Source organism: Hipposideros armiger, unplaced genomic scaffold (genome assembly GCF_001890085.2).
Source record: "Hipposideros armiger isolate ML-2016 unplaced genomic scaffold, ASM189008v1 scaffold_42, whole genome shotgun sequence".
Taxonomy (NCBI): Eukaryota; Metazoa; Chordata; class Mammalia; order Chiroptera; family Hipposideridae; genus Hipposideros; species Hipposideros armiger.
The window spans coordinates 4586724-4590237 of record NW_017731392.1 but is presented as its reverse complement, the minus strand read 5'-3'; positions in this window follow the sequence as shown (position 1 = coordinate 4590237).

Below are 3514 nucleotides of genomic sequence, written 5' to 3'. Positions count from 1 at the left end.
CATGCTGTTTAATCTCCACATATTTTTGGATTTTCCAGTTATCGTTCTGTTATTGATTTCGAGTTTAATTCCATATAGTCTGAGAGCAGACGCTATACTCATATAATTTCTATTCTTTTAATTTTGCTAAGTTGTGTTTTATGGCCAATAATGTGGTCTATCTTAATGAATGTTCCATATGACCTTGAGGGAAATGAGTATTCTGCTGTTGTTGGGTAAAGTAGCCTGTAGATCTCAACTATATCCAGTTGACTGATGTTATTATGTTATTGTTGAGTTCAACTATGACTTTGTTGATTTTTCTGCCTGCTTGATCTGTCCATCCCTGACAGAAAAATGTTGAAGTTTCCAACTATGATAGTTGGGTTAATATCTACTATATTTATTACTGTTTTCTATTTGTTGCCCTAATCTTTTATTCCTTTTTTTGTCTTGCACACTTTTTCTGCCTTTTGTATTTTTAATTGAGTGTTTACTATGATTCCATTTTCCATCCTTTCTTGGCATATCAGTTATACTGCTCCTTTATTTAAAAAAAATTTTTTGGTTTTTGCAATATTCATTTTATTCATTTTATTACAGCTAACCAAGTCCACTTTCAAAGAATACTGTACCACTTCACGGGTAGTGTCAGCACCTTATAATAACAAAATAATTCTAATTCTTTTCTGTCATCCCTAGTATCATTGCTGTCATTTATTTCACTTATATATAAGCCTACATGAGCATATGTACACATAAAATATACACATAAACATGCATACATTAACTTGGGGAAATTCTCAGTCATTATTATTTCAAATATTTCTTCTGTTCCTTTCTCTCTTCTCCTGGTATTCCCATTATGTATATATTATGCCTTTTTAGCCGCCTCATAGTCCAGTATACTGTTTTCTGTTTTTGTTTTTGTTTTTCAGTCTTTGTTCACTTTGCTTTTTGGTCTTCAAGGATTCTATTAATATATACTTCAGCATTGAGAATTTTTCCTTAGCCATGTCCAGTCAACTAATAAGTCCAACCAAGGCATTCTTCATTTCTGTTACAGTGTTCTTTTCTTTAATCTCTTGCTTTTTTTGTTGTTGTTCTTAGGATTTCCATCTGTTTCCATTGCTTATCTGTTCTATCTGTTCTTGCATGCTGTTGCCTTTATGCATTTGATCCCTTAGCATATTAATCATAGATATTTTAAATTCCCGGTTTGGTAATTCCAACATTCCCACCACATCTGGTTCTGATGTTTGCTCTGTCTCTTCAAATTGTGGTTTTTGCATTTTGGTATGCCTTGTAATTTTCTCTTGATAGCCAGACATGATGTGCCTGGTAAAATGAACTGCTATACATAGGCCTTAGTAATGCAGTGCAGTGCTGTGGCCTTCTGTAGTCCTACGATCAGGTCTCAGTCTTTTAGTGAGCCTGTGGCTCTGGACTGTGAGCTTCACAAGTGTTTTTCTTTTTTATTCTTTCCCCTTAAGTAGGACAGGATGGCTAGAGTGGGCTAGAGTGGAATTTCCCTTTCCCAGGTCAGTAAGGCTCTGATACAACCCCAGCAGGTTAGGTTCTGGTTAATTATTTTCCCCAGAGGGCAGGCCTTGTTAAGAATCAACAGAGTGCTCTGATTTATTTCAAAATGGTTTCTTTTCTCCTCCCTTGCTCGAAGCCCAAGGGGGTTTTTCTCTAATACTTACTGTGGGAACCTACTCAAGCTCCTAGAGGTAAATCTCACAATATTGTTGGGGCCCCCCATGGCTGGTTCCCCCTGTACTTTTTAACTCTCAGAGTTGTCCCCACTGAGCCTCCAACAATTTGTCAGTTCCAGTTCAGGTTTTTCTACACCCTCATTCATTCTTGCCGTGGTTTCCTCCTGAATCTCTGTTCAACTAAGCCGTGATGACCTATATTCTCCTGTCTCCAATCTTGGGGGCAGCATTTTGCACTGTGTCTTCTCTCCTCTCTTACAGATCAAAGAAGAAATATCAATTGTTGATTTTTCATTCTCTTCAGCTTTTTACTTGTCGTTAGGATGGAGTGGCAACTTCCAAGCTCCTTGCACGTGTGAAACCAACAACTTCGATAATTTTTAACATTGATTCAGTTCCTGAGTATGAATAGTAGTTGCATCTGACAAGTAATTTTTTAAAAAATGGATTTTATTTTTTAAAGATTTTTGTTAAAACATAGCTAACATGCAATATTATATTAGTTTTAGGTGTACACCATACTTATTCAACATTTACATACCTAAAGAAATGATCATTATGATAAGTCCAGCAACCATCTGACGCCATACCACGCTATTACAATATTATTAACTGTATTCCCTGTGCTGTACATTACATCCCCATGACTTGTTTGTTTTATACATGGAAATAAGAACCTTTTATGCCCCTTCACCTCCCCCCTTTCAATTTTTCAATTACAGTTGATATTCAATATCATTTTATATTAATTTCAGGTGTACAGCATAGTGGTTAGACATTTATATAATTTAAGAAGTGACTCCCTGAGTAGTCTAGTACCTACCAGGCACTGTACATAGTTATTACCATATTATTGACTATATTCTTTATACTATATCCTACATCCCCATGACTATTTTGTAACAACAAAGTTGTACTTCTTAATCCCTTCCCCTTTTCACCCATCCCCCCCAAACCCTCACATCTGGCAACCATCAAAATGTTCTCTGTATCTATGAGTTTGTTTCTGTTTTGTTTGTTACATTTCACAAAGATCTGCTCCTGTGTCTGTCTGATGCCTTCCCCCACCACCCACCCACTATCTTTTGAGTGTCTCCTTGCCTTCTGGCACAAGACGTTCCAGGTTCACCTTCTACTTTCCATGCCACAAAACCTGAGCTCAACCCTTCCTTCACTGAGCCTTCAGCTCTTGCTAGTGGGGCAACTGTCTTTTTCTTGATATAATTGTGACTGAGCATCTTTTCATATGTTTAAAATCGAAATGCCATTGCTCCTAAGTTCTTTCAATATTTAGTGCTAAGAAATCATGAGTTTAGATTGATATTTCCAACTAAATTTAACATTACCAAGTTTTTTCTTTGATTTTATATTTGTATTTTTTCTCTTGTACTAAAAATTTTAGTTTCTACTCATATTAACATATTTGTTAACTTTATCTACCATATATAAAAATCGTTTCAAAATCATAATATTTTATTACTAAAAATAAAAATGCTGAGTAGACTTTGAGATTTCTTTGCAGTTACTTTCATTCTTAGAATATGTTTCACTAAGGATGCACTGAAGACTGCTCAAAAGTCGAAATAATTCTCTTCTCTTGGGCTATGTTACCATATGCATTCATTTGTTTCTGTTTACTTTTATTCTGAAGTTTGCCTTTTAAAAATTTTTGCCTTAATTTTGTTTTTAGGCTATGTCAAACCAATACCTACTTTAAAAGTCAAAACTCTATGAAAAAGCAGATCACTTCTGCACTATTTCCAGCCCACTCCTGCCTCCCACAAATGGCTAGTTTTATTTATTTCTGATTTATCTTT